The sequence below is a fragment of the Bidens hawaiensis genome, unplaced genomic scaffold, assembly GCF_021521415.1.
Source record: "Bidens hawaiensis isolate Kalapana, Puna unplaced genomic scaffold, B.hawaiensis_p1.1 tig00037131_1, whole genome shotgun sequence".
NCBI classification, from domain to species: Eukaryota; Viridiplantae; Streptophyta; class Magnoliopsida; order Asterales; family Asteraceae; genus Bidens; species Bidens hawaiensis.
This window is the reverse complement of record NW_027496465.1, coordinates 24,749-48,040: the sequence shown is the minus strand read 5'-3', so window position 1 is coordinate 48,040 and position 23,292 is coordinate 24,749. Positions and strand designations below refer to the sequence as shown.

General features: G+C 40.3%; 2 pseudogenes; both read left to right on the top strand.

Annotated features, from left to right (window-relative positions):
* Nucleotides 1-15,971, top strand: part of LOC143588989 (nudix hydrolase 2-like) — a 29,117-nt pseudogene extending 13,146 nt beyond the window's left edge.
* Nucleotides 15,972-18,397: 2,426 nt separating this feature from the next.
* Nucleotides 18,398-21,711, top strand: LOC143588977 (nudix hydrolase 2-like; annotated as a pseudogene).
* The last annotated feature ends 1,581 nt before the right edge of the window (nt 21,712-23,292 follow it).

Here is a 23,292-nt window from a genome sequence, read left to right as displayed (position 1 = left end):
AATTCTGGAACTATTGAAGAAGGAACAACTGTATGCTAAACTCTCGAAATGTGAATTTTGGCTTCGCGAGGTTCACTTTTTAGGACATGTGATCAACGAGAATGGTATACATGTCGATCCCGGTAAGGTAGAGGCCATCAAAAACTGGGAAGCACCTAAGACTCCGACTGAGGTGCGACAATTCCTAGGACTGGCCGGCTACTACCGGCGTTTCATCGAGGGATTTTCAAAAATTGCTCAACCCCTCACCGCTTTGACCCACAAGGGCACTAAGTACAACTGGGGTGACGCGCAAGAATCCGCTTTTCAACTGTTGAAAACCAAGCTTTGTAGCGCCCCTATTTTAGCCCTCCCCGAGGGAACGGAAAATTTTGAGGTACACTGTGACGCATCTATACAAGGTCTCGGTTGTGTGCTGATGCAACTCGAGAAGGTTATAGCCTACGCCTCTAGACAACTACGGGTTCACGAGAAGAACTACACGACCCATGATTTGGAACTCGGAGCTGTGGTGTTTGCTCTTAAGATATGGAGGCATTACTTGTACGGTACCAAGTTTACCATTTACACCCACCACAAGAGTCTCCAACATATCTACGATCAGAAGGAGCTGAACATGCGACAGCGTCGTTGGGTCGAGCTGCTTAAAGATTACGATTGTGCCATCAAGTACCACCCTGGCAAGGCCAATGTGGTGGCCGACGCCCTCAGCAGAAAGGAAACAGATAAACCCAGACGGGTGAGAGCATTGCAACTCACGATTCATGCCAGCTTACCCGATCAGATTCGCGATGCGCAACTGGAAGCTTTGAAAGATGATAATCTTCCGTCGGAACTCATGCGGGGCATGAACAAGCAACTTGAAACCAGATCAGACGGGGCCCGATATTTTGAGAACCGGATTTGGGTTCCACGATACAGAGAGTTGAGAATTCTAGTGATGGACGAAGCTCATAAGTCCCGATATTCTATCCACCCTGGCTCAGATAAAATGTATCATGATTTAAAGGCACTTTACTGGTGGCCGAACATGAAAGCCGACATTGCCACCTACGTGAGCAAATGCTTGACTTGTGCCAGAGTCAAGATAGAATACCAGAAACCATCTGGTCTACTGCAACAACCGGAACTCCCAATGTGGAAATGGGAGCACATCTCAATGGACTTTATTACGGGTTTGCCTAAGACACCGACGGGATGCGATACCATCTGGGTAATCGTTGACCGGTTGACTAAATCGGCACACTTCCTAGCAATTAAGGAAACGGACAAAATGGAAAGACTGACTCGCGTATACATGAAAGAAGTGGTGTCTAGACACGGAGTGCCTGTCTCGATCATTTCCGATCGAGATTCTCGTTTCACCTCGCACTTTTGGAAGTCGCTGCAAAGCGCACTGGGCACCCGTCTCGATATGAGTACAACATACCATCCTCAGACGGATGGGCAAAGTGAACGGACTATTCAGACCCTGGAGGATATGTTGCGTGCATGCGTTTTAGATTTCGGAAAAAGTTGGGAACCCCACTTACCCTTGGTAGAGTTTTCGTATAATAACAGCTACCACGCAAGTATTAAGGCAGCGCCGTTTGAAGCGCTGTACGGACGGAAGTGTCGATCACCACTCTGCTGGGCAGAGGTGGGTGACAGCCAAATCACTGGTCCGGAACTGGTACTCGAAACCTCGGAAAAGATTGTTCAAATCCGAAATCGCATGGCAGCAGCACGAGATCGCCAAAAGAGTTACGCCGACAAGCGCCGAAAACCTCTCGAATTTCAAGTGAACGATCGGGTGTTACTCAAAGTCTCACCTTGGAAAGGTGTGGTTCGCTTTGGAAAGCGAAACAAACTCAACCCACGGTATGTTGGTCCGTACCGGATAACTGAGCGCATTGGTCCGGTGGCGTACCGACTGGACCTACCAACAGAACTCAGTGGCGTACACGAAGTATTCCACGTATCAAATTTGAAGAAATGCCTATCTGATGAATCCCAAGTAGTCCCTTTGGAGAAACTACAAATTGATGAACAGTTACGTTTCGTTGAAGAACCAGTCGAGGTTTTGGATTGGGAAACCAAAACGCTCAAACACAGCAAAATTCCAATCGTTAAGGTTCGTTGGAACTCGAGACGTGGACCGGAGTTCACGTGGGAACGCGAGGATCAAATGATGAAAAAGTATCCTCACCTTTTTGAAGGGCTAACCAAACACAGAAAACCGCGAAACTCGGCAAACCGTCAAACATCACCGGAGGTATGAATTAAATTTCGGGACGAAATTTCTTTCTACTAGGGGATGATATGACAAACTGAAAATTTTTTTTTTTACTCTTTCAGACTCTCATCACGACTTGACTCAAATTTTCGGGACGAAAATTCTTTAACATGGGAATGATGTGACAATCGTCAATTTCAGGTTAACTCCGTTAACTCAACTCCGTCAATTCAAACTTTAAGATCGTTAAATCTATAACGCACACTTCATTACATTTAAACTAGGGTTTAAATGACGCTTAACACTTACTACATGTGTAGTCTTTCGGGATTTGCACCGAAACGCAAACGAGTTGACGCAAACGATTGATAAATGAACGAAAAACGTCAAAACAATAATTATGTGATAATTATGTGTTAGATATATGTGTGTTACTTGATTATGTTATGAGGAATGTTAAACAAGAAACAAGAACCAATTAGTTAGGCTAGAGATGTAACACTTGGAAGTAGAGGGACTAGAGTGTAACTTGTATAATTATAAATATAACCTTAACTACAAACCCTAACTTATTTTCTTTTCTTTTCCCCCACACCACAAACCCCGATCGGCCCTCCCTTTGTTCTCCACGGCTGCCGTCCACAAGAACACACACATATACACATCAAATCAAGTGATTAATCCAAGAACTAGGTGCTAGGAAGGTATAATTGATCATCCTTTACCTTCTTGTTGTTTAATTTTGATGTTTAATGGGTTAAGTACAAACCCTAGGCAGCCGATTTTGTTCATGTATATGGTTAATATGATTGTTGTTATTTGGATAATGAATTGATAACTAGATTGATGTTGTTGCATGATTCATTGTTGTCTTTGATTTGAGTTAAAACACAAACCCTAATCTTGTATGTATGGTGTAATTGAGATGCATGGATAGTAGTATTAGTGTCTAGCATGTTATATGATTTATTTGTGATCCATGGCTAGTGAAATTGTTAAGTTTTGATGTGAACAGAATCTGGGCAGAATGTGTATACGATGTTTAAATGACTGTAACGAAGTGTAAACGTGAAAATTGGTTGAGATTGTGGGTACTGCAGTAAACTAGGTTGAGTCTAGTTTCCATGAAGTATAAGTTTGTAATTTTTGGACAAGTAGAAGTGTACTTTTATTATTTTACAAAAACGTGGTGCAAAGCTGAGCTGTTAGACCTGCTGTTAGGTTAAGTTGTAAATGTTATATCTCATGAACCACGAGGCCAATTGGGTTGGTTCCACTTCTGGAAGTTGACTCATTGAGTTAGGAACCAAACCCAGGTGGTCTTGCATTTATTGGATTTTTCGTTTAACGGGAATTGCAAATAACATTCTGTTGCGCATGAATCTGACTGATATGAGTTTGCTGTAATGTTTTGGTCATTATAAGAAAAATATGTGGAATAAAAATAAGATAAAATATGTTCTGGAAACCTAAGATATGTATGCTTCTGTGGTGATTTTTGGTGAATTAATTGAGACGTTATGATCGGTGAAATAGTACAATCTTTCAAGTAGAAATTCTGTCATAATGAAACTAACTGCTGAGTTGTGTAAAAATGCATGAAATATGATAGTTTTTATATATTTGTTATGTTTTGACCAAAATACCCTTGCGGGGAATAGTTGCTAATTGATTGCCATGAATTGACCAAATTGCCCTTATGGGGAATAATGGTTAGTTAATTTTGTTTGTTGACCAAAATGCCCTTACGGGGATAATTGCTAGTAAAGTATGTTATTAGTACGTGACACGAAAGTAATTGCTCACTCATGTATCGTATCACAATTGTACTTGTTTAAGTCACACACGATTCACAAACGAAACACGAAATCTGTTACGTGCATAGGTATTATGTGCCGAGTCTAGAGACTCGTTAAACGTACCGATACTTAGAAAATCTCTTTGTTATTTAGAACGCTAGAGAGTTTCTACGACGCGCATCACTTGGTGATCTATATCGGGATATTCTTCGCAAACAGTGAGTTTCACTTACCCCGCTCTTTGAACTGTTTTCAAACGTTTTTCACTTGGGGGAGATAACATACTCCGATAAACGCATTTTCTGAGATAAGCGCATATTTAAGATTTTGTTATAAATTATATATCACTTGTAAAGGCTAAGCGGCAAACGTAACATTTGAAGTCCCACACATCGAACCGGTTAATATTTGGAATAGCGAGTCACTGTTGAGTAGTACTACTGGGTTTGACAAACCCCACCCGACGCTAAGCTCAACTGGAGGTTGAGTGGGTGTAATTTTGGCTAACACTTACCATGGTCTGGGTTGACCTGGTGACGGGCACTTGATAAACAGTCAGCTTCGGTCTCGAACCACTTAGCGATACTTGTTGTATAGATTAGCTACCTATCGATATATAATTTGACGTAACACTATCTGGTAATGCAAAACACTTAAACGCCGTAACGTGGTTACGCAACACTTAAACGCCGTAACGTGGTTACGCAACACTTAAACGCCGTAACGTGGTTACGCAACACTTAAACGTCGTAACGTGGTTACGCAACACTGAAACGCCGTAACGAGGTTACGCAAAACGCTAAACGATTTATCTTATATAACTTGTGAACTCACCAACCTTGTGTTGACACTTTTAGTATGTTATTCTCAGGTAGCCGAGGCGGGCGCGCGGTTTAGGAGCATGCATTAAATGAAAACACTTTTATTCTGCAAACTTATTTTTAACAGTTATCTTTGGTTTTAAGTCGTCCTGCGTGACGCAGCTTTTGAATTAAGGTTTTTTACGCTTCCGCACTTATTTGCATTTAAACGTTTTTATGGTTTGATTATAACTGATGATTCCGATCCTGCCAGTTCACACCCTCTGACGGTAAAACTCCGTTAGTGGATTTTGAGGGTGTGACAGATTGGTATCAGAGCCATTGGTTATAGCGAACTAGAAGCTGCATGCATACTAGACTATAACCGCGACGACCCATTAGTTATAATGATACGCACTGCATAGGTTTGTGTAGTCTGGTAATCTTATCTCTTTATCTCTTTCACTCATACGCGCGCATACACGGCTTACCTGTAGGAATGTCGACGCCACCCTCATCATCGTCCGATTCGATGACGCATGCTCACGGGAAGGAACCTCAGTTACCTACCGCCTCGCCACCCCGCGTAGTCCCGGGACTCGAAGCTCCCGCACCGAAGAGGTACCGCCTATCCGGAGGCCTTTACGAAAACGACGTTAGCTGGGATTGGTACCCTAACATGATCAGACGTATGGTCTATCGCGAACAAGTTCCCCCGTTGCCTCACCCGAACCACCCTGCTTATCCCAACACTCTACCACCCATAACCGAACCTGTGGAGCGAGTTCTCGCAGCTGTTGTTTCTTGTTTGGAGCGTGATGTGGGTTACATGCGCTACACGAGAGAAAATGTTGCCAGACTGTTTAAAGACGGAACCGAGACTCAGGAGGAGATTGCCCGCATGGCAGCGGCAATGAAAGATATGCAAGAGACTAGTGAGCAACAAACGAAGGTTATGATGAACATGCAAGCTGAGATGATAGACTTGCAAGAGCAACTCCAAGAAGCAAGGACCCGAACTGAGATAGCTTTAGAGCGTTGCGATGTCTTACAAATGCAACTTGCTCAGAACGCAGCCGAACCTGAGGCAGAGCCTGAGGCCGAGCCCGAGGCAGAGCCTGAAGTAGAACCTGAAGAAGATCCCGAAGAGGAGCTTGAGGAAGATCCCGAGGAAGATCCCGAGGAGGAACCCGAAGAAGAACCGGAGGAAGAACCGGCTGAGGAGGAGGCACACTCGGAGGTGTCCTCAGATGACGACATCTAGTGATGATGACACTTAGATGGAGGGGTTGTCTCCATCCGAACTATTATTTTCTATGATTTTAAGGATTGATTGGAAATACTTTGTAGCGAATACAATGGTTTTAATCATGAATTTTTATTTAGACTAATATGTGGTTGTGATGTGATGTTGTTTCTTATTTTCTTTCTTACCTATTTTTTTTTTTACATGTATGGTGTGTTGTATATGAAGGAAAAATTCATGTTTAACATTTTATACTGTGATTCTAGGAAATGGCCGGAAGAAACGCTGGACGAGGACGTGGTAACATCAGCATGACTGCAGCTGAACTCCAAACTTTGCTGAATGACCATGTGGCGGCCGCTTTAGCCGCACACGTTCAGAATCAAACTGGAGGTCCGAGTGGAACGTGTACCTTCAAGAACTACCTAGACTGCAGGCCCAGTACGTTTAAGGGCACTGAGGGAGCTATAGGCTTCCTGCGTTGGGCTGAGAAGGCCGAGTCGGCTTTTGAGATGTGTAATTGTCCCCCTGCCAGTAGGGTCAAATTCGCTGCTGGGACACTTGAGGATTCCGCCCTCACTTGGTGGAATTCAAACGTCCAGATCCTTGGGTTGGAACTGGCTAACGCGATGAACTGGGAGGAGTTCAAGAGCATGATGCGAGAGGAGTACTGTCCGAGGGAAGAAATTTCGAAGTTAGAGTCGGAGTTTTGGTCGTTGAAGATGGTGGGTTCGGAAATCGAAGCCTACACCACTCGTTCGCACGAGTTGGCTGTGATGTGTCCGCGGATGGTGGATCCGCCGAGCAAGAGAATAGAAATGTACATTGATGGTTTAGCACCGCAAATTCAGGGCATGGTGACGTCTTCCCGACCAGCCACGATCCAACAAGCGATCCGTTTAGCTCACAAACTGACGGATCAGGCTGTGACCCAAGGTGCGTTACCACCTAGGGGTTCGACCACTAAAGCCCGTGACAACCCGAGTAATGACCACGTCAGCAACAGTAACAGCAACAGCAACCCGAACAGCGGGAAGAGAAAGTTTGACAACACCAGATCTTCATCCTCGAACCTCCCACCGCAACACCACTACCGTAAGCCCGAATTTACTCGGAGCTTTAACACTCAGAATCACAACAACAACACCAACCACAACGGTAGCGGGCAGGTTTCGAGCGGATATGCTGGGAAATATCCAAAGTGCAACAGGTGCAACTTTCATCATGTTGGCCAGTGTGACCGTGTCAAGTGTCAAAGATGCGGAAAGATAGGTCACCAAGCGAAAGAATGTAGAGGAGACCTTGCGGCAAAGGGGTGCTCCTAAGCCACCGATGACAACTAAGGGATGCTTTGAATGTGGGCAGGAAGGTCATTTCCGGAAGGATTGCCCCAAGCTGAAACAGAATGACAATAACGGGGGTAATGGAAGTGGCAGTAATGGTGGAGGCAATGGCAAAGGAAGAGCGTTTGTGATTGGATCGGGTCAAGCCCGCAATGATCCGCATGTGGTGTCTGGTAAGTTCCCTGTAAACGATTGTTTTGCTTCTGTTTTATTTGACACTGGAGCTGATAGGAGTTTTGTGTCGAAAGCCTTTAGCCAACTTTTAGACCTTACTCCAACCCCGTTAGACGCTAAGTTTCCTGTCGAATTAGCTAACGGTAAAACTGTAGTAACAACTCATATACTTGCGGGATGTAAGTTGAAACTGTCAGGTCATGTCTTTGATATCGACCTTATTCCTTTTACGCTTAGTAGTTTCGATGTCGTTGTCGGCATGGACTGGTTATCCGAGAACCGAGCGGAGATTATATGCCATGATAAGATAGTCCATATTACCACCCCTTCCGGCGAGATCATTTCGGTCCGAGGCGAGAGAAGCGGCATGACCACCAGCGTCATTACCCTTTTGAAGGCACAGAAGTATCTACGAAAGGGTCATCCGGCAATTTCCGCGGAGGAGAAACGAGTTGAAGACATACCGGTTGTGCGAGACTTTCCGGAAGTTTTCCCAGAGGATTTGCCCGGACTCCCTCCTATTCGTCAAGTCGAATTCCAAATCGAGTTGACACCCGGTGCAGCACCCATAGCACGAGCCCCGTATCGGCTCGCACCGGCGGAACTTCAGGAGTTGTCCACTCAGTTGCAAGATTTGTTGGATAAGGGTTTTATCCGACCTAGCTCATCGCCATGGGGAGCCCCTGTCTTGTTTGTCCGAAAGAAAGACGGGACTTTCCGAATGTGCATCGACTACCGGGAGTTGAACAAGGTGACGGTCAAGAACCGTTATCCTTTACCCCGAATTGATGATTTGTTTGACCAGCTTCAAGGATCGAGTTACTACTCGAAGATTGATCTACGATCCGGTTACCACCAGCTGAGAGTGCGCGAAGAAGATATCTCAAAGACGGCTTTCAGAACACGGTATGGTCACTACGAGTTTTCGGTTATGCCTTTTGGCCTAACCAACGCGCCAGCCGTATTTATGGATCTCATGAATCGAGTATGCAAGGCGTACCTCGACAAGTTCGTGATTGTTTTCATCGATGATATTCTCGTCTACACCAAGAACGAGACTGACCACGAAGAGCACCTAAGGGTAATTCTGGAACTATTGAAGAAGGAACAACTGTATGCTAAACTCTCGAAATGTGAATTTTGGCTTCGCGAGGTTCACTTTTTAGGACATGTGATCAACGAGAATGGTATACATGTCGATCCCGGTAAGGTAGAGGCCGTCAAAAACTGGGAAGCACCTAAGACTCCGACTGAGGTGCGACAATTCCTAGGACTGGCCGGCTACTACCGGCGTTTCATCGAGGGATTTTCAAAAATTGCTCAACCCCTCACCGCTTTGACCCACAAGGGCACTAAGTACAACTGGGGTGACGCGCAAGAATCCGCTTTTCAACTGTTGAAAACCAAGCTTTGTAGCGCCCCTATTTTAGCCCTCCCCGAGGGAACGGAAAATTTTGAGGTACACTGTGACGCATCTATACAAGGTCTCGGTTGTGTGCTGATGCAACTCGAGAAGGTTATAGCCTACGCCTCTAGACAACTACGGGTTCACGAGAAGAACTACACGACCCATGATTTGGAACTCGGAGCTGTGGTGTTTGCTCTTAAGATATGGAGGCATTACTTGTACGGTACCAAGTTTACCATTTACACCCACCACAAGAGTCTCCAACATATCTACGATCAGAAGGAGCTGAACATGCGACAGCGTCGTTGGGTCGAGCTGCTTAAAGATTACGATTGTGCCATCAAGTACCACCCTGGCAAGGCCAATGTGGTGGCCGACGCCCTCAGCAGAAAGGAAACAGATAAACCCAGACGGGTGAGAGCATTGCAACTCACGATTCATGCCAGCTTACCCGATCAGATTCGCGATGCGCAACTGGAAGCTTTGAAAGATGATAATCTTCCGTCGGAACTCATGCGGGGCATGAACAAGCAACTTGAAACCAGATCAGACGGGGCCCGATGTTTTGAGAACCGGATTTGGGTTCCACGATACGGAGAGTTGAGAACTCTAGTGATGGACGAAGCTCATAAGTCCCGATATTCTATCCACCCTGGCTCAGATAAAATGTATCATGATTTAAAGGCACTTTACTGGTGGCCGAACATGAAAGCCGACATTGCCACCTACGTGAGCAAATACTTGACTTGTGCCAGAGTCAAGATAGAATACCAGAAACCATCTGGTCTACTGCAACAACCGGAACTCCCAATGTGGAAATGGGAGCACATCTCAATGGACTTTATTACGGGTTTGCCTAAGACACCGACGGGATGCGATACCATCTGGGTGATCGTTGACCGGTTGACTAAATCGGCACACTTCCTAGCAATTAAGGAAACGGACAAAATGGAAAGACTGACTCGCGTATACATGAAAGAAGTGGTGTCTAGACACGGAGTGCCTGTCTCGATCATTTCCGATCGAGATTCTCGTTTCACCTCGCACTTTTGGAAGTCGCTGCAAAGCGCACTGGGCACCCGTCTCGATATGAGTACAACATACCATCCTCAGACGGATGGGCAAAGTGAACGGACTATTCAGACCCTGGAGGATATGTTGCGTGCATGCGTTTTAGATTTCGGAAAAAGTTGGGAACCCCACTTACCCTTGGTAGAGTTTTCGTATAATAACAGCTACCACGCAAGTATTAAGGCAGCGCCGTTTGAAGCGCTGTACGGACGGAAGTGTCGATCACCACTCTGCTGGGCAGAGGTGGGTGACAGCCAAATCACTGGTCCGGAACTGGTACTCGAAACCTCGGAAAAGATTGTTCAAATCCGAAATCGCATGGCAGCAGCACGAGATCGCCAAAAGAGTTACGCCGACAAGCGCCGAAAACCTCTCGAATTTCAAGTGAACGATCGGGTGTTACTCAAAGTCTCACCTTGGAAAGGTGTGGTTCGCTTTGGAAAGCGAAACAAACTCAACCCACGGTATGTTGGTCCGTACCGGATAACTGAGCGCATTGGTCCGGTGGCGTACCGACTGGACCTACCAACAGAACTCAGTGGCGTACACGAAGTATTCCACGTATCAAATTTGAAGAAATGCCTATCTGATGAATCCCAAGTAGTCCCTTTGGATGAACTACAAATTGATGAACAGTTACGTTTCATTGAAGAACCAGTCGAGGTTTTGGATTGGGAAACCAAAACGCTCAAACACAGCAAAATTCCAATCGTTAAGGTTCGTTGGAACTCGAGACGTGGACCGGAGTTCACGTGGGAACGCGAGGATCAAATGATGAAAAAGTATCCTCACCTTTTTGAAGGGCTAACCAAACACAGAAAACCGCGAAACTCGGCAAACCGTCAAACATCACCGGAGGTATGAATTAAATTTCGGGACGAAATTTCTTTCTACTAGGGGATGATATGACAAACTGAAAATTTTTTTTTTTACTCTTTCAGACTCTCATCACGACTTGACTCAAATTTTCGGGACGAAAATTCTTTAACATGGGAATGATGTGACAATCGTCAATTTCAGGTTAACTCCGTTAACTCAACTCCGTCAATTCAAACTTTAAGATCGTTAAATCTATAACGCACACTTCATTACATTTAAACTAGGGTTTAAATGACGCTTAACACTTACTACATGTGTAGTCTTTCGGGATTTGCACCGAAACGCAAACGAGTTGACGCAAACGATTGATAAATGAACGAAAAACGTCAAAACAATAATTATGTGATAATTATGTGTTAGATATATGTGTGTTACTTGATTATGTTATGAGGAATGTTAAACAAGAAACAAGAACCAATTAGTTAGGCTAGAGATGTAACACTTGGAAGTAGAGGGACTAGAGTGTAACTTGTATAATTATAAATATAACCTTAACTACAAACCCTAACTTATTTTCTTTTCTTTTCCCCCACACCACAAACCCCGATCGGCCCTCCCTTTGTTCTCCACGGCTGCCGTCCACAAGAACACACACATATACACATCAAATCAAGTGATTAATCCAAGAACTAGGTGCTAGGAAGGTATAATTGATCATCCTTTACCTTCTTGTTGTTTAATTTTGATGTTTAATGGGTTAAGTACAAACCCTAGGCAGCCGATTTTGTTCATGTATATGGTTAATATGATTGTTGTTATTTGGATAATGAATTGATAACTAGATTGATGTTGTTGCATGATTCATTGTTGTCTTTGATTTGAGTTAAAACACAAACCCTAATCTTGTATGTATGGTGTAATTGAGATGCATGGATAGTTGTATTAGTGTCTAGCATGTTATATGATTTATTTGTGATCCATGGCTAGTGAAATTGTTAAGTTTTGATGTGAACAGAATCTGGGCAGAATGTGTATACGATGTTTAAATGACTGTAACGAAGTGTAAACGTGAAAATTGGTTGAGATTGTGGGTACTGCAGTAAACTAGGTTGAGTCTAGTTTCCATGAAGTATAAGTTTGTAATTTTTGGACAAGTAGAAGTGTACTTTTATTATTTTACAAAAACGTGGTGCAAAGCTGAGCTGTTAGACCTGCTGTTAGGTTAAGTTGTAAATGTTATATCTCATGAACCACGAGGCCAATTGGGTTGGTTCCACTTCTGGAAGTTGACTCATTGAGTTAGGAACCAAACCCAAGTGGTCTTGCATTTATTGGATTTTTCGTTTAACGGGAATTGCAAATAACATTCTGTTGCGCATGAATCTGACTGATATGAGTTTGCTGTAATGTTTTGGTCATTATAAGAAAAATATGTGGAATAAAAATAAGATAAAATATGTTCTGGAAACCTAAGATATGTATGCTTCTGTGGTGATTTTTGGTGAATTAATTGAGACGTTATGATCGGTGAAATAGTACAATCTTTCAAGTAGAAATTCTGTCATAATGAAACTAACTGCTGAGTTGTGTAAAAATGCATGAAATATGATAGTTTTTATATATTTGTTATGTTTTGACCAAAATACCCTTGCGGGGAATAGTTGCTAATTGATTGCCATGAATTGACCAAATTGCCCTTATGGGGAATAATGGTTAGTTAATTTTGTTTGTTGACCAAAATGCCCTTACGGGGATAATTGCTAGTAAAGTATGTTATTAGTACGTGACACGAAAGTAATTGCTCACTCATGTATCGTATCACAATTGTACTTGTTTAAGTCACACACGATTCACAAACGAAACACGAAATCTGTTACGTGCATAGGTATTATGTGCCGAGTCTAGAGACTCGTTAAACGTACCGATACTTAGAAAATCTCTTTGTTATTTAGAACGCTAGAGAGTTTCTACGACGCGCATCACTTGGTGATCTATATCGGGATATTCTTCGCAAACAGTGAGTTTCACTTACCCCGCTCTTTGAACTGTTTTCAAACGTTTTTCACTTGGGGGAGATAACATACTCCGATAAACGCATTTTCTGAGATAAGCGCATATTTAAGATTTTGTTATAAATTATATATCACTTGTAAAGGCTAAGCGGCAAACGTAACATTTGAAGTCCCACACATCGAACCGGTTAATATTTGGAATAGCGAGTCACTGTTGAGTAGTACTACTGGGTTTGACAAACCCCACCCGACGCTAAGCTCAACTGGAGGTTGAGTGGGTGTAATTTTGGCTAACACTTACCATGGTCTGGGTTGACCTGGTGACGGGCACTTGATAAACAGTCAGCTTCGGTCTCGAACCACTTAGCGATACTTGTTGTATAGATTAGCTACCTATCGATATATAATTTGACGTAACACTATCTGGTAATGCAAAACACTTAAACGCCGTAACGTGGTTACGCAACACTTAAACGCCGTAACGTGGTTACGCAACACTTAAACGCCGTTGTAACATCCCGACCAAAGGCGGATTATACATCGGGGCGCCACATATTGTTTCATTACTCGTGACACTATTGGGTGTCAATATTTAATAAATACATTCATTCGCGCACACACAAAGTAGACAGAAGATGACATAAATCAACATAAATTAATATATTATAAGGCAAAATATTCGAACAACAATAACTTGTCTTGATACATTTTAATCTAGGTCCAAAAGTAAAAAAAAACGTCCTACGTGTCCACAAGCTCCCAATGTAGCTACAGCAAACCTGAACATTTGTTAAAATAAAACGTCAAACACTTGCGTGTTGGTGAGAAATCAAGTTTTAATACCATACATAGATAACAATAAATCTGCGCGCAACATGTGTATGTCTGGTTTTCAACAAGGGTGTAATCTGATCGGGACCAACTCTAAGATTCATAGACTGCCAGTGCTCACAATTGAGCTCACAAACAAGAAAGACTGTGCAAGTGTAAACAAAAGAGAAAATCATAAACGATTGTTCTCCCGTGTTCATCTAATGGTACCATGAGAACTGCGGAATAGACCGACAAGACGGTTAATGATCCACACATACAAATAAACAGCCAAGTCTACGTCCTCAACACATGGGATACTGCGCGACTAAAGTTCATAAACAAGTTTAAGACTCTAAGTTTGTATGAACACATGAACATCCCAAAACATTAAAATAAAAAGGGATTAGGTACGAGATTACTCACTTGATAAACGATGCGGTGAAAGATAAAGCAAGAACCAACTTTAAACAAGCACAAGTTAACCTATAATTAAAGATTATTGTTTTAACGATTTGCTTTAAGTCTTGATTATAAGTTAGCATAATTAATAAGTAAATTATTATATACAATATATATTACCGGAAAAGCAGGGCAGAACAGGGAGGAAGACGGAGGCAGAGAGGGAGGCAGCAGAGAGAGCAAGGAGGAGGTTAAATTAAGTGTTTGTGTGTGTAGTGTTAGGAAATATAAGTTTATTATTTATAGGGAAACCCTAGGGAACACAATCCCTAGAAAAGGGGAAAAGATCTCCAAAAAGCAAAAGATTCCAAAAGCAAAAGATATCAAAAGATATGGCAGCTGCAGGGGACAAGGAAAAGCTGACAGGTAACAGTAAACAGGCATGGGCGGGTCAGATAAAGGTACTGGTCAAGCATGGAAAAAGCAGATCTCAAAAGATAATGTCAGTCACTTTTTCTGTCAACCAATGGGGTTGGCGCGCATGCTGCGCCGAAAGTAACTTTTCAGACATAAGATAGGTCAGGTCAACAGCACAGAAGAATAGACAACACAAAAGCAAACGGCTAGATTAAACAGAAGGAAACTCAAAGGGTTTAGCGCGAGAAGGCTCGAGCGCACGCGCGAGGGCGAAGGCTGACAGAACAAACCTTAGCGCGCCGCGGGAAGAACTATTATCCTTAGCGCGCCGCGGGAAGAACTTCCGTTCTTAGCGCGCTGCGAGAAGAACTACAATTCTTAGCGCGTCGCGGGAAGAACTACCGTTCTTAGCGCGCTGCGAGAAGAACTACAATTCTTAGCGCGTCGCGGGAAGAACTACCGTTCTTAGCGCGCTGCGAGAAGAACTACAATTCTTAGCGCGCTGCGAGAAGAACTACAATTCTTAGCGCGCTGCGAGAACAGTTCGCCTCGCGTATCGCAGGAACAACTGGTCTTCGCGCAGGCTTCCTTGTAAGGAGTCTGGCGCGTGGAGCTGCGCAGACAACCTTAGGCGGGAAGAAACAAAGGACACAAAAATAAGAGAAGGGGTTCAAGGCTTAAGGGCGGGACGGCGACAAGAGAGAAAGAAGGCGGAGAGAAGAAGAGGGACGGGACGGAGGAAAGGAAAAGAGAGGAAGAGGCGGGAAGGAAAATATTATTATTAAAAATAAAGTATAAGTATAAATAAATATTAAATCATAAAAGAAAGAGATCGGATCGGAGAAACGGGTACCTGGGTCGGGTCGGATCGGGTCAGATGTCACAGCCGTAACGTGGTTACGCAACACTTAAACGCCGTAACGTGGTTACGCAACACTGAAACGCCGTAACGAGGTTACGCAAAACGCTAAACGATTTATCTTATATAACTTGTGAACTCACCAACCTTGTGTTGACACTTTTAGTATGTTATTCTCAGGTAGCCGAGGCGGGCGCGCGGTTTAGGAGCATGCATTAAATGAAAACACTTTTATTCTGCAAACTTATTTTTAACAGTTATCTTTGGTTTTAAGTCGTCCTGCGTGACGCAGCTTTTGAATTAAGGTTTTTTACGCTTCCGCACTTATTTGCATTTAAACGTTTTTATGGTTTGATTATAACTGATGATTCCGATCCTGCCAGTTCACACCCTCTGACGGTAAAACTCTGTTAGTGGATTTTGAGGGTGTGACATACAATTTCCTCAAGAGCATGATCTTCTTATGTATATGGTGAAGATATGCACAGCAATAAGAAACGGGAAGTATACTGGTTTCTTTCCCGTTACTACTTTCGTACGTTTCCTTAATCAAAGAAGCAACCTTTACTTTTAACACCAAAGATGTTAATCCTTAGTTAATATCTCCATCTTCTTTGTAATCGACGCATAGCTTCATATTGTACGCCGTAAGGTTATCGTTGTAGATCGGTCAGTTTGTTCAATAATGTGCATCAGTGCATGTTATGGCCAAGAAAATGTATGTTAGTTTCTGTACATATCAATAAATGCTTACATTAAATATTGTACTCTTGTTTGTAATTTTGTATCGACACACTTATGTAACGTCTAATTATTGAGAAAATAAGTACAGAATTTTAAGGTGGCTAATCATGTAAATCATACAAATTTGCTCAATATATAAACTAACACCAAAAAGTCTTTTGTATTTTGTTATTCATGTGATTTGAGTGGAACCATTAGGAAACCTAGCAAATCCTTAAGCATGGAAAAAATAAATAAATAAATAAATAAATAAAGACCCTCAAACCCGATGAGAATACTTGAAACAACGGTACAAGAAATGAGACGGGTAACCGATATGGGTACCGAATTGACAAAAAGAAAAATTACTACGAATATGGTAATCTGGAACCATGTATAAGTTTACCCGAACCATATACACGATTTTTTTGTTTTAAATTTTATTTTATTTTAACCATGTTTTTTTCCCATCAAATTACTTTTGATAGTATTATGAAATCATATGATTCTTTACTTGTTTTCATAAAATGATTGATTTGTTTATTTCCGGCTATTACATGAAGTGTTAAATTTTTTTGAACGACGCATGAAGTGTTAAATTAAATGTTTTATGACATGTCTTACTCTTAAATGTCATGTGGTTTTTTGTTTCATCATACGTGTATCGGATTCTTTTATACAATCTGTAGAGATAGGTATTAAACCCACCTCTAAACAAGTTATATACTATCCCGCCGGTTGGAAGGGCCAAGCGCCATGCGGATACCATGGCGCCAAAACGATGAAAATACATATGACCTTATATGATAAACATTCACTAACACCTCGGGAATGGTAGCGCCAAAGATCTCCACAAGCATGAGACAAAAAGGAAGGATATTCATCGTGAATGACGCTCAACTAATAAGGGATAAACAACACATAGACGATAGTACTACCTAGTACGACATGTCAACGTCAAATGACCACGATGCCCACCAACTCCCTAGAACACACGTGCAGGGAATATAATTGGTGGGGAATCTGACAAGGCAGTTGACCACACACACTCTCTCTCATCCAATGGCTATAAATACCAAGGTATCTTCAAATGGTAAATGATCCTAAATTGAATACTCTCACTCTATATACTTATCGCTAGCCATATACTGATACTCACGCCGGAGGATGGTTACGAGAGAATCCCCCCCATATTCCTCGTAACAAGCTCACGGTGTTCTGTTTTGTAAGTGACATTCATCTGCGCCAAGAAGGAAATCCAACCCATCGTGGGAAATACTTAATCATCACCCTTGGACTAAGCAATTAGACTTAAGAGGGAATTTCGTGTTTCTTCACAATCATATGAAATCTAAATTTCTACAGCTATAGAAAGTGGTTATCTTGTTGTTGGCTTCTAAAAATGTTTAAAAATTAAAAATACATTTTTTCCTATGGGCCTTTTTTTTTCTTTTATTTGCATATGAATTTTTGGTGAACTACTGGACTTCAGCATCATGAACTTATTCTTCTTATGAATCAATGTCCAACCGTCACACCTTAAATCTTGGTTTCCTCTTAGCGGTGAATTCTCTAGCTACCGCTGGTTCTCCAACTCCATTGCTCGCCTATTTAAATCGGTTCGGTTACAAGGGTTAAACCATAACCAAGAATGTCGGTTAACCATTGGTTATGTGTCGATTTCAGTTTAATGCGTAATTTATTAAACTTTGAAGATAAATGAGATGATGAATGCAAATTGAGGCTAAACTTATAATGCTTTTTATTTTTAATTAAGAATTTTGTTAAATTTTAAACTCTATTTAACAACTTTATATTCGTATAGTTTCACGTAACACGTGTCTGTTTTTGTATTTTTTAATTCAATATATATGTGGTAATTTAATACGTTCTCATACAAGTTTAAAATATGCATTTTTTTTGCAATGTCTACACAGTTCACAAAAAAAACCCGAAAATAACTGAACCGGAATCGAAAAAACCGAAAAACTAGAAAACCGAAAACCGAAAACTAAACGGTTTTTATATTCAAATAACCGATTACTTCGGTTTGGGTTTGGGTTTCGCCTAATAACTGAACCGAGCTCGGCCCTAAGTTATGATGTGTAAAAAATAAAAACAGAGTGGTAAAAAAATGGAAATAGAAGTATACAATTTAGGAAAAAAAAAGCATAACCATAAAAGGTTCAATACAGTTTCTGTTAACAGGAACACGTTAACCGTAACCAATGAGTCCGTTAAATCATATTGTTTGTAAAGTAAAACCCCCAATTATAATACTGAGACAGTCTCACAAATACAATGATCATCCGATTTCTCCACAGACCAATACAAATACCATCATCATCAATTCTATGTTTCATCACCACCAAACTCCGTCTCAGACCAAATTTGTACTCCGGTGAAGCTCAATTTCACAAACCCACTTCACTTCTTAAAATCCAACCGAGGAGGTGTCATTGTGGAAATGTCAACCGAGGAGCCCGTTGACCCGCTTGTGTTTGGTTCTTTGCTCAAAGCTTCAATGCTGCATTGGAAACAACAGGCTGGTCATTCTTGCTTTCTTTTGTTTTGATGATTTTTTAGCAATGTTGATTAATTGAGTTGGTTATTGTATGAAATATATGAAATGAGTAGACTTGTAACACGGCCCATTTAACTAAATGTATCGTTTAGCTGAACACGGATATGATCATGTTTAATAAACATGTTACACGACACGAGCTGTTTAACACCATTAAATATGACATTTAGGTTTTTTAGGATATAACTATATAATTTATAAAAAATTAATGTGTTCTATCATTAAAAAAATGTGTATAGTTAGATGGTTTTTAATTTTTATTGTATCATAAATGGGTTAGGCGGTTTAATCATGTCATAGACGTGTCAACATGTTTATGACACGGGCATGTTTAAGTCTAACCCAAACCTGCTTAGCTTCCTGTCGTGTTAACGGGTCTTGTCAGAAATTGCCAGCCCCTATTTGTGAATCTTGTTAACTTTGGCACTAAACCATAATTATTTTCTCATGACTAAGTTCTTTCATGACCGGAGTTATAGCTAGTAAAGTCCTATATTGATCAAGGATATGTGTTCAAGTTTGGTTAATTATGCATCAACCTAGATAATTCTTTTTATTACCATTTTTTCTGTTGAAATAACATATCTTGAACATAAGGTTAATATGTGTCTAGGGTAAAAGGGGTATTTGGATCAAATTGCCAATCGAGCTTGTGAATCTCATCGAGCCTACGGTCCAAGTAAGTCTTTTTTTATTACATCTACAGATGCGATTTTTTTAATACATTTATAATTTATCTCAAATTTTCTTTGATTGCAGGAAGGCTTTTATTATCACCACGCGGAACCAAAACACTTGATGCTTGTGCATTGGATTCCCGAAACAATAAATACTTTACCCGCAAATGCAAGTCACCGGGTCGGTATTGGTGCTTTTGTGATGAACGAAAACGGAGAGGTACTTGACCAATATTTATATATTTAATAATTTTATATTTTTTTATGATGTATAGCAGACTCATATTGAACTGCATATTGCATAAGAAGCAATAGAACGTGACCCACTTTAAACTGACATAAGATTTTATCAGTCTGGAGTTGCGGGGCTTATAAAATATGGACAAAAACAGTGTAACGGGCTGGACATTGTGACAAACGTTCATAGATGGTTTGCCCAACTTTCCAACCCAAATTTACACATCCGGATCCCTGATATTGACTTTTAACAGTTTCCCCAATTTTTGTGATTTTACTTGAATTTATTTTGTTTGCAAAACGAGTGAATCATGGATTTTTTAAGCGAGTCGCGAGCTTTTTGAACAGCTCTAATCACTTGTGCCAAACCTAAATTTCCCCTATAAAAAGGGTTGATGCAATAGTTGTTCTTATTGAGTAATTCATCAATTTTTCTCTTAATAGAGAGTTTTTTTTTAGTATATATTTTGTGCTCCCTCAGTCCCGCTCTGTGACTCTGTCAGCATGTGAACTTGAACGTATAATTATTTTTGTATATATTCTATATTTGCTAACTTCTTTGTGGTTTTATAAGGTTTTGGTAGTGCAAGAGAAGAGTGGAAGGTTCCAAGGGACGGGCATATGGAAGTTTCCTACGGGAGTAGTTGATGAGGTATGTCTATTTTGGTAATTTACTCATCACATACACAAAAATATTTTGATATTATGAAAGGAATGTTTTTACAGGGTGAAGATATTTGCGATGCAGCAGTTAGAGAGGTGAAAGAAGAGACTGGGGTAAGTTGCAGTTACTTTTAAGCTATTTTTGTTGATTGGATGTATGGGTGTCATATTTGACCCGTTACTTATGAATGATGAATTTGGGTTATGTGATGATTAACTGGATGTTTTTTATGGTTCAGATCGACACCAAGTTCATGGAAGTATTAGCGTTCAGGTAAGGAAATGATTGCAACTAATTTGGAAATCATTACATTTGTACCAAAACATGACACCGACACGAAAGTATTAGATTTTGGGTTGCCATTGCCATTTCTAACCCGTTTAATAAATGGGTTTTTTTCTGGTTGACCCGCCAATCTCTTTAACACATTTACAACTAGGTTTTGGTTTGTCATGTCTAACCTATTTTAACGGGTCATGTGGTTGACCTGTATAATTATACAGGCCGTGTGCGGGTTGATCTATTTAATCCATTTAACTAAAGAAATTGACCAGCCTGTTTAATTAATCAGGTTGACTCGCTAACCCGTTTAACTCATTTCAATAACCCATTACCCATCAACCCAATCAACATGTTTGCAACTTGATTATCATTTATCAGCCACTAACCCGTTTGACACGTTTTGATGAATCTGTTAAACAGATCATGTTGGTCAGACAATTTCAAGCATGTGCGAGTCAAGATTGATGTTTTTTTCACGAATGAAAATGCGGGTCGTGTTCAGATTGAACAATTCAACCCACCAACCCGAAACCCATCTCGGTTGCCCATTTGACGTTTTTTTTATATAAAAGGCTTAAACAGATCTGTGTATGTTTTACACAATTTTAAGTGTATCGCGTTAGGGTTTATCTATTTTTTGACACGAATAAATACACTGCTCGTGTTTTGCAGACAAAGCCATAAGTCATTTTTCGAAAAGTCAGATTTATTCCTCATGTGCATGTTGCAACCTTTATCCTTCAACATCCAGATGCAAGAAAGAGAGATAGAGGCAGCCCAGGTTAGTTTTATATATAGCTAAGAACTCATGATCAATGAAACCGTCTTTATTTTATTAAACGTTTGGTTATTTTATGCATAGTGGATGGCGTTTGAGGATTATGCAGCTCAACCATTTGTTCAAAATCACGATCTTCTTAAGCAATTGGCGAAAATATGCATGTTAAAACGAGATGGAAAGTATGCTGGTTTCTCTCCTGTGCCTACACTCACAAGTTTACAAAATAAACCAAGCAACCTGTACTTAAACACTAAGGATATTAATCCTTAGTTAACATTTGTGTCTTCTTCGTAATCTAGCATATCTCGAGGCACAAGTCATTGTTTGTTAAAAGTTGCATTATGGTTTTCACCCCATAGTGAAATGTAGAGTGTTCATAAACCCTTGAAACTGAACCGTGTAAAATGAATATGCCATTTAACTTTAATTATTATTTTATAAATATTTAGAATGTGTGGTTATGTATATGTTTTATATTCTATGTTAGCGTATACTGGTGTCTCTCATCATCAAGTTTTCTAAATAAACAAAGCAACCTATACTTCAACTACAAATGCCTTAATTCTTAGTTGACATTTGGGTCTTCTTTGTAATCAACACAAAGCTTGATACTCCGGTTAATCTTCTCGAGACGTGTGAGTCATCGTTTGTAAAAATAGTGCCATTGTATTCATCCGGATGTGAAATGTAGAAGTGTTCATAAACCAATGAAACTGATGACTTTGTAAAAGGAATTCATATTTAACCTTTATTATTATTATTATTATTATTATTATTATTATTATTATTATTATTATTATTATTCATGACCCATTCTTTATTAAAAAGTTTTAGTACAAAAACAATTCAAACTGTTAAGACCGAGTTGTCAAACCATCAAAGGGCTGTCTTGCTAACCCAACCAGACCGGTTTATTGTCATTTCTTGAAACCGTAGTTAGTGTTTTGGTCCATAATTGACAAGCGAAACCAGACCATGAACATAAGTGACACATGGATTAAAATTGATTAGAGACATAGAAAGATTTTGGGACACATGGGTTAAAATTGATAAGCAAGATAAAAAGATGGTTAGAGTAGGCTTGACCATGAGTGTGTGTTGGTTAGCTACCAAACTAACAGCCTCTCTTTCTTTTGTGGTTATCTCCCTCTCCATGTATGCTTACAAAATTTCTACATTTACCTACCACTCATGTTAAGAAGTTAACAAAGAAAAAAAAAAGGCTAAAATACCCTTCCCACATTCATGTGACCAACATGTGCCCACATTGTTTAGAACTAGGGTGGCTTATGGTCCACTTCAGTTGGAATGAGGTGGTTTAACAGTTAAGTCAACGGTTTACTTTTAAGAAACATACAAAAGTTAAGTTGAGATTAAATCAACAAATAAGTGAATAATAATATTACAATTAACATTGTCACAGTCTCATCTTTATATTCTTCATTTGTAAACCAATTAAATAACATATAACATAATACAAGGATATTTCTTTTTTAATTTATACTTATGAGTAAAAATAAAGGAACATCAAAGAATCACAAGCTTTTTGATTCTCATTAAAAAATGACAACCCAACTCTCACTCCTTATTTCTCTCTCTCTCTCTCTCTCTCTCTCTCTCTCTCTCAATATGAGTATATATAAAATTGTGTATGTATGTGAGTACATAGAGATGTTCATTAAAGAAGACAATTTATTGCAAGTAAAGAAAGAACAAATTTGAATCATTTTACTTCCTTTTTTTTACCAACTGTTCTTTTTTAAGAAACTTTTACTTTTAACACACAAAGGTCTATTTTGTATTAAAAAGAAAAAAAACACCATTAAACTAATTTATTTATATGCTTTTTTCACCTTTAAACGTTTGTGCAAGCATGTGTATGAAATATACATACACATGATACAGATAACCTACACATTTGTAAGTTTTACAAATAAATGAATTTTGTTTATAACTTTATATATTAGTT